Here is a 15,036-nt window from a genome sequence, read left to right on the forward strand (position 1 = left end):
TGTGGTTGAAGATTGTTATCTTAAACCCACTTGGTCCTGAACTGGCCATTTGAAGACTGATAACTTCACTGGAGGGTAGGGCACACTGCAATGTGCATTACTGAGAAATCTTATCCCATTAATATTTGTCTGAGAACAGACAGCATTGTTCTCTTGGCCTGTGTTTGCTAAGGCTTGATGCCCATGTGGGCAAACAGAAGCATGCAAAGAACTTGAATGCTTTTAGTATGTATTGATCTGCTTTGAATCCCCGATACGCCACATTGTGTCTTGCTTCGGAAAGCTTATTGTCCTCCCACTCTCATCTAGCTTTAGCATTCAAGGTGAATGTGCTAGAAAGAGTTGGGAGGAGAAATATTAAGGATAGTGGAACAATATATTTATTGTCTTTTTTTAACTCCCTTGAAACAATTTGTGAAATGCTTTCTCTTTTACTTTTGCATACATTTAAGTAAAGGAGAGCTTACATCAGTCATACATACTTTAGCACAGTGCCACCCTGGGTTTTATTTTCATATCCTGAATTTTGGATTTGGTTGTGTCATTTATGTGGCAGATTATTGTTCCTTCATAGGTCTGTTAATCCACTCACCACTTGTGGCAAATGGGTTTTGCTCTTGGTTTTGGCTGCAATAGGGTGTGTTCCTCCACATAAGAATATGATGTTGGGGGATGGGGATGTTTGTTCAGTTTAGACAACTGTAATGCACTTTACTTCTTCACCCTGTCATTATTTTATTTTATTTATTTCCAAGCTAATGTTTAACAAGGCTGCACCTAGTTGTTTTATAATAAGTAGCCTTAGGAATTCATTATGTAAAAGCCTTTGGCAGTGGTTTTATAGATGAGCCCATCTGTTTGCAGGTGGAGGTGAAGTCTGGCTTTCTGTCCAGACTGGTGAGGAGCCATTGTTGCTGGAACTAGAAAGACAGTGGTGACAGCCAAGGGCTGCTCTCTTTACTTTTGAGAACTTAACTGCATTGAAAACCTGCTAAAAAATTGCAAAAGCTTTACTTCTCCTCCCTTTGGGCTTCCACAAACTTTTACTTTGTGGTAATGCTGACTGTGTGTGCTTAAATCACACTTCTATGGTATATTTAATCAGTGGAGAAATGTCATGCTCTGTCCTAACATTTAACCAAGTATTTCACAACTGGACACATGGAGCTGTAAGCAGTCCACCAGTAGTGTGGTATGTGGCCTCACTGCTCTATGACTACCCCCATCTCCTGACTTTGCTCCGTCCCAGATACAATAAAAGGAATTTTATTGGGTCTCTGATAGGCTTCCTTATACGGCTGATGGTACACCTTCACACATGGCATTTTACCTGCATGGAAAAAATGTGTGTGAGCTGTCATGGGTGATGTACAGCACACTTGACATTTTCCTGCAAATCTACAGCTCAGGCAGCTGATGTGTGCAAGGGAGCCAGCTTGGAGGGAGGGCAAGACATGCACAAACAAGAGAAGGAATTCTTATTTCTTTGGTGCATGGCGTTCTCTTCTCACCTTCTTTTGAAGGAGGTTGGGAGGGGAGGGAGACCAGAGTAGGTTCTGCTAAGACTTCAAGGAAGAAGTAAGATTTAAATCATGTTGTCCCAGGGAAGAGGATTGAGATTAAGACTGGGATCCACCAGGGAAGGAAAAAAGGATGTTAAAACTAGACTTTGCTGGGGAAAGCAAAATCTTCCCAGCTCATCCTAACTCTTCCCACCTGACTTGTCTTCATGGAAACTGGTTGGGAAATGAGATTTGAGACCGGACTGCGTGGGTGGCCTTCCTGTCGTTCTTCCTGGATGTTTTCAGAAACCTGGGTGCCAGATGCCAGTAATAAATTTAAAGAGGGCAGCAGCAACTCAGTTTTTGCAACCTTGTGGAAGGCATTTCTGTGTGTATGCTGCATGGGTGTTTTCTAGCCAGGCTGGCTATAGACCTTCCACCCACCAGCTGCAGCTTATGATACATTGCACAGCATGCAGCAGAGCAGACTGCCAAAGGCAGTTATTCATATCCATCTAACTGGAAAAGCCACACACAAAACAAGTACAGCAAGTATCCCCATGTCAAATTTGGAAGATTGATCAAAATGTAGCCTAACAATTCTTTACCTAGTTGTCTCACGGGGTCAACTTGCATGAGCTGCTTGACACATATGAAAGTGTAAGATGAGACGTTGTATTCTCGGGCTAGGTAGCAAAAGTGATCATTGTATGAGTAATTAAAGAACAACACTAGTTCCATAAGGCGTAGGAAACAAATTTTGGGTTGGTTTTTTTTTTGAAGGTTGCTTGTATTCCCCCCTCCAATTTTGGCAACAATGAAGAGACTACCCCCCCCCCCGTTTTGTATGAAATATTTTGCATAAATGGGGATGATTCATCCAGCAGTAGACAAATATGTCCCTCCATCATAGTGGTCTTGACAGCATCCTAGCCTATAAACATTTTTATTGTGTCTACCTGAGTTCAAGAGACTTTATGTTCCTATTTCAGTTCCAGCTGTTTATCTTAAACTTGCCATCAATCAATCAATCATCCTGGCCCAGGATTCCTGGGTTCATGTTATTTATGTAATTTTATTTTCCCTCCCCTTATTTGAATGTGGAAAAATCTGTTCTTTAGTTGTGCACTGGGAAAGCATGACTTTATTTTATAAGCTCAGTAGTAGTATTTGAGCAGTCTAGTTTGGCTTTCCAGGTTTGGGGGCATATGTTTCCGGTAGTGCAAAGAAAGTGGAAACTATGTCTATGAAAGTATTTTTCCATACTCTTGAAAGGAAATGTAAGGCTGCAATCCAATGCACATTAACCTAGGAGTAATACCTGTTAAACTCGGTGGGACTTTTGAGTGCACATGCATAGGATTATGTTATACATTTCTTTAAAAGAGTTTGAAGAGAATCCTTTAGGTCAAGATTGGGGAACCTGTGTCCCTTACAGATACAGTTTGACTCCAAACTCCAACCAGACCCAGACAGTAGGAACAATGGTAAGCAATGATGGGAGTTATGGTCAATTAAAACCTAGAGGCCCACTGGACCCCATCCTTCCTCTATAGTCTAGCCTGTCTTTACTACTGAGCAATGTTATGACTCTTTTTCTCGGAAAATACCACTAAATGCTTTTTCAGAAGAGAAACACTGTGTTTCTTCAGGAAAGAGTGGCATTAGAAATATTTTTATCCTTTACCTCTTCCTTTTAAAAAATGAAAAAAGAAAACCAGCAGGTACCTAGTGTCTCACTAGAGACATCTTGAGGTCTAGTCAAATTTTAATGTATTTATATAAAATTTCTGTCCTGTCCTACCTCAAGGGTTTATCTTCACAACAGCTCTATGAGGTAAGTTAGACTGAGGGATAGAGAGCTACTGTTCCAGTTAGTCGCTGAGTTTCCTGATTGAGAAGACTTGGGATCTGGGTCTTGTTCATAACTCCAGGACCATAATCATTATATCACACTGGTTCGGTATTCAGTTTGGCTAATGTAATATACCCTGAAGCAATTTCTGTGTATGTGAGACATTTGTGGGTATACTTCTCATGCTACATTTTGCAGGTTTGTGTTTAGTTTTGGAATTATTCTGGTGGATGTATGTTTAAATATGAAAATATTTTATCAATATATCACCTGTGTTAATGATTTGCCCTATCCAGGGTGCCTTTTTGCAGCAATCTGGGATCCAGCTCACACAGGTTTTCATTTGAACTTTCCCCGAAAATGCCCTGTGGAAGCAGACCAATTTTACTGGAAGCGTTTTAGAGTTGTGGCACCTAGGAAAAAATTATATAGCATAAATGAGTGACAGGGTGTTTTATTCAGAACGAGGGAAAGGATATATTTCTTTAACGCCACCAAATATTTAAATAGATGGATGACATGCAGCTGTTTGTCAATAAGTTCCTTTGAGAACCGTCTGCTGAAAAGACAGGACATTTCTATGTCAACAGAGCTGAAGTTCTTTCTGCAAGTGTTGTTGATGATTGAAAATGAAGAATTGTAAGCACAATTCATCTTAGCGAACACAGGGTGTGAGTAATGCCGACTGGGGCCAGACATTGACATACGGGCCGTCATCAAACTAATTGTTGTTTGAATTACCTGTTATGATCCGATGACAAATCTCCTTCACTCCTGCCACTGGAGCAGAAAATGTAGCTTGAATTGTCGTGATGTTAGCAAGTGTAAACTGTACTTCAACAAGATGGATAAACCCAATTATGGGGCAGACCTGTAGAGAGAAAATCCATTTAAATCTCGTAATGTTAAGCAGAGCTGTGTTTAATTCATTTGGGCCAATTTGGGAATGATGTATGAGTCTTGGTGAACATTAGTCAAAGGAGGAAACAACATAGGAAAGAGATGCTCTATAAGCTTCAACAGAGTGGCAGGCGAGTGCTGTGCCGTTTCAGTGCCTAATACTAATGACTCTGGAAAGCTGAAATGACAAAAAGATGTACTAACAGCTATTCTGAGAGCACGACTGTGTAAATGAACCAACTGGAGAAACATGGAGGAGAACTGGTTTGTGGTTATTGGTTCTTATGTGGGTTCTTATTTTTGCTTGCAACTATTGATTTTCAAATGAAGAAGGAAATATTAGTTTATTGTTACAATCTATGCTTACCATAATGTAATAGATTGAAAAATGTCAGACTTCTTTAAAAAAAAGAAGAGCTAGACATGTTGAGAGATCTATCAGTTGGAGAAGACAAACAGAATTCTGAAACAATTCACCATCGTGTGGAATTCTCATTTTTAGGTAACATGAACATTATTCCTTTCATCACCATAATAAGCACTAAGTTGATGGACTTAAAGATTGCATCCTGATTCTTCCCATTAGTAGTGGGGTGGGTGGGTTGGTTGTAAGCTGTGTTTCACAATAGCAGTCCTGCAGGCTCAGTGTTTGCCAAGCACTGAAAGCAAGATGGTTCTCTGTCCTGTAAAGGATGTACTCTATGCTAGTAAGCATTTTTTTGTGATGTGCTTATCTTAGCCTGACCTCACTGTCTAGTTTCTTGAGTGAAGGTCCCCCCAAACTCTTCTGGACTGTACTTACTCATCTCAGTTATCTTTGTTAGCCAGTTGAAAGATGTGTTTTTTCTCCTCCAAGGTTTTATAAGCACAAAAATCAACTGTGAGCAGTTAAACAGTGTTGTTAAAAAGGTAAAGAGACCCCTAACCATTGGGTCCAGTCATGGACAACTCTGGGGTTGCAGTGCTCATCTTGCTTTACTGGCCGAGGGAGCTGGCATACAGCTTCCAGGTCATGTGGCCAGCATGACTAAGCCACTTCTGGCGAACCAGAGCAGTGCATGGAAACGCTGTTGACCTTCCTGCTGGAGTGGTACCTATTTATCTACTTGAACTTTGAGGTGCTTTTGAACTGCTAGGATGGCAGGAGCAGGGACCGAACAACGGGAGCTCACCCTGTCACAGGGATTCAAACCACCGACCTTCTGATCGGCAACCCCAGGCTCTGTGGTTTAACCCACAGAGCCACCTGCGTGTGTTGTTACAGTAGTATTAATGTGATGTCCTTTACAGCATGTTCCCCTTAGTACTGCCTCACTTTCCCCCAAAGCATTTGTAACCTCCAGTTTTAGATAGCATGCTAGCATTTTGTATATGATTCTTTACCAGGCCCAAACTGAAGCAGTTTTTGCAGATCTTTCAAAGATTTCCTAAACTAAGCCCACACTATTTATTATGCAACATTCTCTTTTGTTTCTAAACAAGCCAAGCTTTTCTTGTTTCTTTATTTCCCTTTGTTTGTCATAGTAAGTTTCTTTTAATTAAAGGCTTGAGTAATCTAGTATGGTTTCATTTGCATTTGTGATTGAGGTCTTGTTCACACTTTGGGAATTACTCCTGAGGTCTCCACTCAGGGTTTGCCATTCAGTCTTAACCTGCAGTGTGAATGGAGGGCAATTGACACCGAAGCCTTCTGATTTTGAAGGATGTTATCAGACATGGAGTGCCATTGTTTTTATTTCCATGTTGATGTTGTAATTATAAAGGATTGTTGACACTTATCAGTTGTGGCTAAACAATATTTCAATCATTGTGCAATTTACACGTCAAGGCCCTTTTTACCTGGCAAGAAATATATTTTAAAAATTAATTGTAGCATAACACAGCAACAATGAGGCTAAGTCAACCTATCAATTGATTCTTCTGCTATAGAGCACCACCTTTCAGAAGCTTAATCTTTTGGCATCTTTTGGCATTTGAACTCTGAAAAGCTGGTACTTTTTTAAAAAAAAAAAGTGCAGCAGCTTGAAACTAAAAGTATTGTGCAAAACACTTTTGGGTTTATTTAGCATCACAGACAACAAATCTATTCTCCATACAAGTAAAGACTTGTATTGAATCCCCATGTTCCCTTATATAATATTTTTGCATCAAGGGTTGTGCGTACATAGCAATTGCACCACAGAAGCACAGAGCTTGGGGCTGACTGAACATATGATTTAGCCTGCAAATCATGTTGTGTTGTTATCCCAGGCATTTTTACTCAGAATTGAGTCACACTGATGAGTTGCTGTCTAGTGAGGGCACTGGGGATTACAGTTGTAGAATCTGAAACATTTTCCCCCCATCTCCATTTGCTCCAGGTCTTAGCAACCAATCATTAGATTTTGGTTGCATCTATAAGCATTGGATAAAGGTTGTGAGTTTTCCCCCTTGCAGTGGTTGGAAACCTGCTGCCTAGTCAACCATAGACACTCTGATGTTTGGCAGTGTAAATTGCCAGTATTTCTCTCTCCAGACCACCAGCCCTCTGACTTCTCAGTGGGACTTTTAGCTAACTGTTTACCTTCATACTCCAATTACTCTGGTTTCCAAATATGTATAAATCTACAGCTTTAGGGAATAACCAAAGTCAGAATTGATGGTGGAAACTTGGGTTGCTCAAAATATTGATTTAAAACAAGGATTTGAACTGGCTTATCTTTTAAAGGATTCTAGAAATGTGTTGTTTAGACTCTCCTAAAAAATGCCCTCCTAAAAGTAAATGGCACTTTAGCCCATAACCCATTTTGAAGGTTTAACCCTCAGTCTGTTGATAATACAGTCTATTTATGTTGTCATTTTTCCTCAAGAGCTACACACCAAATTATGATTTAAGAATCTGCAAGTGAGCCAAATTAGTGGTATTGCTTTTCAACAAACCACATGCAAAATGTATATGGTTTTGATTTCTGCTTTAGTGGTTCACTTATCGTTCTCATTTATAGAGTGGCTTTTTATCTCTTGTGTTTTGTGCTCTTTCAAAGCTAGTTTTCACTGAAGTTCATCACTCGTGGTTTTTACTTGCAACACACCTGCAGAGTATACCTAAGACTATGTTTTAATATGTCTTACATACATATTTTAGATTATCTGTAACATTACAATTTTCTTATTCTCTTTCATGGGCCCTCCTAGTGAGGTTGGACTCCAACTCCCAGCCACAATGGCCAAAAGTCGGGGATTATGGGAGTTGCAGTTCAGCAACACCTGGACCGCCAAGGTTCGCGATCCCCATTTTATTTGTTCATTTAGCTATTCTTCAACAGCGTGTGGAAGCTGTTGCAAGTGAAGTTGTTCTGCAGAAATGACTACCTCAATCTATTATGACAACATTTGCAACAATATGCATAGTTACAAAACACTTTAAAATTATGAATTGTTTGGAACCAGTCCACACATCTAGGGAAAATTGTTTTTTTCTGATGTTGCATGTGGCATGATTTTGCACCCCTTTGGTTTCAGTGACAAAAAATTTAATTGATATGAATTGATGCTTTAGTCTCAGTGTCAACAGATGTAATATTTCCAGCAATACCAGCTAGCCCTTACAGCAAGGTGGAGAAACTGAAAATCCTCCTATCGCCCTGCCTAAAATGTTAAATTATGTTACTAGGTACCATAGCATTTAGGAGTTCATTTTGCATTGATGTGGCCTGGTGTGTGCATCACATTAATCCAGGCATGGCCAAACTTGGCCCGCCAGCTGTTTTGGGACTTCAACTCTCATCATCCCTCGTTAACAGGACCAGTGGTCAGGGATGATGGGAGTTGTAGTCCCAAAACATCTGGGCATTGAACAATAGTGCTTTTTATTACCAAGAACTATGGTTTAATGTGAACACACAGTGTGCTGGTGCACCTTCTGAAAAGTTCTTGCTCCACTTCTGCCCTGTTCTTGGTACTGCTGCTCTGATAGAAAACATAGCATGTTGTGATGTCCAAGCCTGGCCTCATGTTTGGTACCTGGATTATATTTCATGATTTGCTTGGGGGAAGTTTCTCTGACTACCACTTGAGTGTGGAGGCTGGAGCGAGAGTCAGTGATGTAATAATAATAATAATAATAATAATTAATTTATTATTTATACCCCGCCCATCTGGCTGGGTTTCCCCAGCCACTCTGGGCGGCTTCCAACAGAATATGAAATAAAATAATCTATTAAACATTAAAAGCCTCCCTAAACAGGGCTGCCTTCAGATGTCTTCTAAAAATCTGGTAGCTGTTTTTCTCTTTGACATCTGATGGGAGGGCATTCCACAGGGCGGGCGCCACTACCGAGAAGGCCCTCTGCCTGGTTCCCTGCAACTTGGCTTCTCACAACGAGGGAACCGCCAGAAGGCCCTTGGTACTGGACCTCAGTGTCCGGGCAAAACGATGGGGTGGAGATGCTCCTTCAGGTTGGGCAGGAGCATACCTGAGACCCATAGAGAGCTAATAGCAATGGAAAGAACAAAATGAGACGGAGGAATTTATATAGTGTTTGTCTCTACCTGGTCTTCTCTTGGGTCATTGCTTGCAGCTGGATGTTCTGCTTCCTCCTAAGTAGACCCTTCAGAGCAGATGTTGTTGTTTAGTCGTTTAGTCGTGTCCGACTCTTCGTGACCCCATGGACCATAGCACGCCAGGCACTAGATGCTTCCTCCCAAATTAGATTCCTGCTGGTAGAACTGTCTGGCAGCAAAATGGGCATCCCTTCTGCGACTATGGCGTTTCTGTCGCCTGCTGCCACCTTTACTCACACAACTCGAGGGATAATGGGGAAGAAAAAGGAATCAAGACAGTGCTGGGGATGGGGTCATTGGTTGACTCAGGCAAGGCATTGTTGAAATGAGTCTCTTCAGACTGCTTTTAAGACTGGAATGTTGTCCTGCATGGGCCTCCAGCCACTTCTTCCAAAGAGGGCTCTTGCATCTAAATAAAAATGCTTAGGATTGCTTTGCACACATATTTTAGAAATGAGATGGTAGAATTCATAGTTCCACGCCCATTATCTCTCCCACCCCCCATCCTGCTATTTAAGTCAACCCTTTTCCTCCTTGCCTCCCTAGGGAGAATGTCATGCTTGAAAGGCATTATTTCAACTATGTCTCTTTAATTTCTTCAGATCCCAGCACCATTGTTGTTTTAATTAAACCTAAAGCTATAAAAGTGCTGATGAGCTTTGCTAGACACTAATCATGTTTACTCTTTGCTGTTCAGCCGCCATATGCAACAGTAAAAATCACCCTCTTAAATCATCTCTACTTGTGTTTTGCTCTTAACAGTGAGCCCCCCTCCCTCTCTCTAAAACATTTGCCCTTCATGCATTTTATAGTGTTATTTGCTTTTTGGTTCTTTTAAAAGTTTTAGATAATTTATTTTTCCATGAAATGAAAGCAGAATCTAATCTAATTCTCCCTCCCCCTTCAAATAATGGTCAGTTTATGCTTTTGGTATTGGCTGGTGTGATCCATGTGGCCAATATTTGGTTAACAAGAGCTGGGAGGGAAAAGGGCATAACATATGACCTAATTTATCTTCCTGGGGTGCTGGGACAAAAGGTTCCAGAGGGGAACGATCTTGGAATTCTCCAGCTCATTGATAGGCATGAAATTAGTGGCAGTCAGATGAGGAATCTGTTGCCAGTTGCGCTATTTTGTTCCATGTCAGCTTCTTTTATGTACAAGAAATTCCTGTCACGGAAGACTTTATTTCCATTTTACAGCCTTCAGCCTACTTGTTAGAATGTTAGACTTTGGCCTTTCAGGGCTAGAAGGTTTCCTTCATTAACTGCAGGAGCATGTTTTTATAGGCTCAATAAACATCTGAAAATTATCTGTCCCAATTAATAAGTATGTGATACCCATCCCACTTGTCTGGTTTGCTTATAGAAGTTGATTAAAATAATACTGCCATGCCATTATTGCCGAGAAATCTTGTGCTCTTTTTATATACAACCAAGTTATGAGTTTTCAAAGCCACCTGTATGAAAAGATACGCAAAACACTTTGCACTGCTATCGCTTCATCTGCTTGTCTTTCGTTTTCACATTCTGCACGCTTATTGCAAGTCCTTCGGACGGCTCCATTTTAACAAATAAATAAAGGAAATTCCCCCCCCCCCAAGATGATTGAATTACACATTTGGGCCTAGGCCAGTTTCTGAGCTTTGCTTTAGAATGTTAAAGTATTTTATGACTATTGAGTAGTTAGAAATTCTACACTTCTCCCATGTGGAAGGCTACGGCTCTTTGCCCTCCTGAAAGAAGAAACTGGATGTGTTTGTGCTAGTGGGTGGCTTGAGAAGTACAATTCAGGCTCCTGTGTCAGTTCTTAGCGGCAGTGGATTTCACCTAAGTGTGCCTGGAGGAGTAGACTAAGCAATGAGGAAAGTTTGCAGCTCAGTTGCAGAGCATCATGCGGAAGGTACCTGATTCAATCTCAAGCATCTTCATGTAGGGCTGGGAGAGAACTCTGTCTTGAAACCCTGGAGAGCTGCTGCCTGTCAGTTCAGACAATGTTGACCTAGATCAGGGGTGGCCACCTCCCAAGAGACTCTGATCTACTCACAGAGTTAAAAACTGGAAGTGATCTACCCCCTTTTGGGGGGTTCAGGTCAAAGCTGTTGAGTTTTTTAAGGAAGGGAAGCCCTGTTTTGGGGGGGTTAGGTCAAACTTGTTGAGCTTCTTTTAGGAGGGAGGGAGGCCCATTTTTGTTTAGGGCTTCAGGTTCAGCTTTTTTTAGGGAGGAGGAAAATTTGGGGTGAGCTTTTTTTAGGGGTGCCAGTGATCTAGCAGTGATCTAATACAGACATGCAGTGATCTACTGGTAGATCACAATCTACCTGGTGGACGTGCCTGACCTAGATGAAGGAAAGCTTGCCTGTATAGGGAGGTTTTTTTTTTAAGGTTTAATCTTTTATTATGTTTTTATATATGTTGGAAGCTGTCCAAAGTGGCTTTATTATTATTATTATTATTATTATTATTATTATTATTATTATTAATTTATTATTATTAACTTGTTCCTATGCAAAGTAACATTATTAGGAACCCTAAATAAACACTAGGGCAACTAAGCCTTCTAAGAACTTACTGTGGCCCTTAGGAACTCTACTCAAGACTCCTCAGATGGTTCTTGTATAACAGAAGAAATGCTGTAGGGATGTGATTTCCATTCTGAGACAAATCTACTCACAGTCATCATTGTCTGCATACTGGCAAATGTGGAAGCTTTCCTGTTTATGGTGGACTGCAGTAGTGGGTCAAAGCATAGAGCTCGTAGGTGTAACAGGCATTTTGGAATGCGAGACAAAACCAGATAGGGATGTGATTGCAGAAAACCCAAATTGTGCTGCTGTTCCAATCCAGCGTTATAAACAGTGGGCTTACGGGGGGGGGAGCCCTAAAGGGGCGGGGAGCACTTGGACACGGCACTTTATAGTACAGACCTGTGCATAGAAAGCACAGGGCCAAAGGTAATATGTTACAGGTAGGTAGCCGTGTTGGTCTGAGTCGAAGCAAAATAAAAAAAATTCCTTCAGTAGCACCTTAAAGACCAACTAAGTTTATATTTTGGTATGAGCTTTCGTGTGCATGCACACTTCTTCAGATACACTAGAAACAGAAGTGTCATATGTGGTAATATGTGTGAGGTAATATGTGTGAGCCCTGAGTTTCTTGCCTACTGTGAAACACCTTCATACTCCTGAGGGCTGAACGTTGTTTCGTTTAAAATGAGATTGAGGGGTGAGGAAGCTGTGGCCCATCCGATGTTGTGGGACAGAGTTGTATCCTGTGCTGTGCCAGTGGAAGTTCCTCTCCACCCCAGCCCCTCACAGAAAGCCACAGCCCTGCTCTGGAGAGCCTTCCAACCACCGTGATGCTTGTATTGGGAGAAGCCAGTTTTCTTTTACCTTTAAAGGTTGTGATTGTTTTGACTGTAGCCCATATCTTGTTTGAATCTGCAATCTCTTCCCTTCCTTTTTATTCACAACTTGAGCAAGTGTAAATTAAAACACGGCACAATTCTTAAGAAGCTCTTGTTTGTCTTTCCTTGTGTTACAGAGGCCTTCTGTTAAAAGAACCCGGTTGTAACTTGAGAAACTGAAAAGCATTCTTAATCAATGGACTCTTAACTCCGAAGACTTGAGTAACATGTATTTATTGTTTAGTCGGATGAATAATTGATTAGGTTGGGATGACAGCTTTTGTCCATTATTTATTACATATATATTTTTTACCCTACTTCCCAGCTGCACAAGGACCCGAGGCCGCTTACAACAGGCTAAAGTAGTGTACTGTACATACCTGTATAATAAATATGGTAACATTAAATCAAAGCACAGGATAAAACAATAGTGTGAAAGGCAGGAAAGAGACCCATCTGCTAAAATAAATTAGGGTTTTAGATCCTTCCTAAAACATCCTTATTCTGTCTCCTAAGTGCAGGGAGTGAGTTGAGTATCTCTTGAGATGGTCTTCCATGCTTTACACAACAGAAGTACAGAGGTGTAGTAAACAGGGAGTATCTTGCTAAGAGGTGGAGTGTATGGGAGGAATATGTTGCGGAAGCTTGCTACTATTATTTTAACTCTGGCCCCGTAATGGTAGCCAATGAAGTTGTTTGAGGGGAGGAGTGCTATGTCCTCTATGTTTAATACCAGTCATCTTGACATAGCATTCTGGACGAGCTTAGCTCCACATTGATTGGATTGCAGAGCTTTGTTTTATCAAAACAAGCTCTATATTAACAATTGTTTTTTAGATCCAGATTTCCCAGTTGCTGTACCTGCACAGCCGTTGTACCAACCCAAACTTGGAGCAAGTACCTTCTAGGCTGTAGCTGCAAAGCATAACCCAGGAATGGCCTAATCTTGATCCTTCAGGATGATTTTAATCCCATCATCTAGAACAGGATGACAATATGGCCACCCACTACCATGACTCAATCATATTTCACTTGAGCTTCAGTTTATTGGATCTTGTCAACCCATTGTTGACTCCCAAGAACCAGTTCAAGGAGTCTACCACTTCACTGGAATTCAAAGAAAAGAAGAGATATCGACTAGCAGTTGTTCTTAACTGTGCATTTTATGGAGGCCCCATAAAACCACTATATGCATCTAAACGGGACAGAGTAGAGGTCGGAAGCAGGTGGGGCCATCTTCAGCCTGGAGAATATGATTAGTAGGGGAAACTGACAGCACCTTTGTCCCTATTATTCATCTTTTATGAGCTCTTTTATGGGCCTATTTCAAGCTCTTATTTGTCCATGGAGCTTTTTGGGCGGTATGGAAATGTTGCAAATAAATGCCAACTGTTGCTAATATGAAGGGTGAAATAAGGATTTTGTCTGACAAAGATGTACAAGATAGACTATGCTCTACTTGCTAGCAATTGAATTTGATTTTACTAACTGTGGCTGTGCAGTGACTGGTTTGACTGCTACAATGATAGTCTTTATAGAGCTGGGCAGTAAGAATGACCAGTCCCTTATTTACATAGGGCCCAGCTACCTATCCAGATCTACTTAGCGTTGACCAAAAAAAAAAAAGTATCTCCTTAAATGTATAAACATAAAAAATATATGGCCTCAAATGGAAATGAAGCAAGCTTGACCTGTTTAGATGTTGAAATATTTTGTGTGTAAGGAAGCCAACTCAGTGACACAAATTTTTTTTAGCGAATTGTAAATCAAGGTCATAGACGATCTTGGCTATCGAGTTTTAACTATTGAGACTGCTAAGTTCTTTTTCAATACTTCCCTCTCCCCTTTACATACATTGGTTGTATAATTATTATTACAGCGCTCAGTTTCTGCTGGCTTTCTTCCAGTAACAACATCCCTGTCTTTTTTCATCACTGAGCAAAAGCAATCTGAAGGCTCCATAATTCCTTAAATTGGATTTTAATTCTGATCCCCTTACATTCTGTAAACAGAGTGTTTTATGAAACCTCATTGCTTTATGAATAACAAACCAATGATAGTTCTTTATTTAATTTTTTTTAAAGCGCAAATATATGTTCATGAAAGGTGCACTTGTTTTCTGAGTTGTGGGCCTGGTGGCCAGTGCAACCGGGATAGTCGGAACACGCTTTCCTCTTCAGATGGTTGATCCGACAGAGAATTCTATGACGTCGGAAGAAGGAGCGCAATGCATGTGGGTGGGAAAGGTGATGTGCAAATCAACCACTCAGTGCTCCACTCTGAAATCATGGGCTATGAGTTTTAAGCATGCTTGAACATTTGGCGGGTCTGAATGTATTATACCCTGGAAATAAAGTGTGGAGGAAGAAAGACCAATGAGAAGAGGATATTTTATCTCACTAGTGTACTATTGCATTTGCTTTGCATCCTTTGCTTCCTCCACACCAGCTCATAATGGTTTTTTAAAATAAATAAATAAACAGAAACAAACAATTTCCCTTTAATACTTAGTGCTCTGCAAACAAGGCAATGGGCCTTTGATGTTATGTTTAGGGATACAGACTGAAGACTAGAGCGATTTAAACATAAATTAACCCTGAAAACACACCGTTTGCACAACTGGGCCTGGAGCAGTCATTTGGGTGGAGCGTAGGGAAAGTATTCAACTAAATAATGGTGCAAGTAGAATAATATCTGCTTGTGTAACAGGACTTTCCCCACCTCTCTTTCCCTGCATGTGTCCTGTGTCATTCCCAAATTTGCTACAGAGAGTTGGGGAAACCACCCCTCACAAAAAAACAACAACATACAGTATTTGGACAGCTCACCGAG

General features: G+C 40.8%; 1 protein-coding gene and 1 long non-coding RNA gene across 19 annotated transcripts in view; both read left to right on the forward strand.

Annotated features, from left to right (window-relative positions):
* The window catches only part of TCF7L2 (transcription factor 7 like 2), a 222,944-nt gene that overhangs the window by 24,785 nt on the left and 183,123 nt on the right, over window positions 1-15,036 (forward strand). The gene's annotated exons all lie outside the window — the stretch shown is intronic.
* Window positions 11,267-13,895, forward strand: LOC132592159 (uncharacterized). Its single transcript, XR_009557599.1, has 2 exons — window positions 11,267-11,752; window positions 11,930-13,895. It is a non-coding gene; the product is annotated as an uncharacterized LOC132592159 (long non-coding RNA).

This window comes from Zootoca vivipara, chromosome 5 (genome assembly GCF_963506605.1).
Source record: "Zootoca vivipara chromosome 5, rZooViv1.1, whole genome shotgun sequence".
NCBI lineage: Eukaryota > Metazoa > Chordata > Lepidosauria > Squamata > Lacertidae > Zootoca > Zootoca vivipara.